Raw genomic sequence first — 372 nt, 5'->3', positions numbered from 1 at the left:
CATGTATATATATATATATACATGTACATATAATATATATATATATAATATATACATGTATATATATATATATATGTTATATATATATATTTATTATATCTGTATTATATCAGCCCACCTCCTAAATTCTCTACTTTGTGTCGATGTAGGTATAAAACTCTTACAATAGATAGGCCTTGAGATCTGCCGAGACAGCTGTTATCCTATCTCTCACTCTCTGAATACTTAGAGACACACCCCCTCTCCCCCTCCCCCACCCCAGGGCAGTGCCACTGACTGAAGTGTCTTTAGGCATTTCCCGAAAGGGGGGGGGGGGGGGGGGTATTAATATGACATTGTTCTTATGCACAGTAGAATAGTAACGGAGCTGAT

This window comes from Aplysia californica, unplaced genomic scaffold, assembly GCF_000002075.1.
Source record: "Aplysia californica isolate F4 #8 unplaced genomic scaffold, AplCal3.0 scaffold00930, whole genome shotgun sequence".
Taxonomy (NCBI): domain Eukaryota; kingdom Metazoa; phylum Mollusca; class Gastropoda; order Aplysiida; family Aplysiidae; genus Aplysia; species Aplysia californica.
This window is presented reverse-complemented; position numbering follows the sequence as displayed.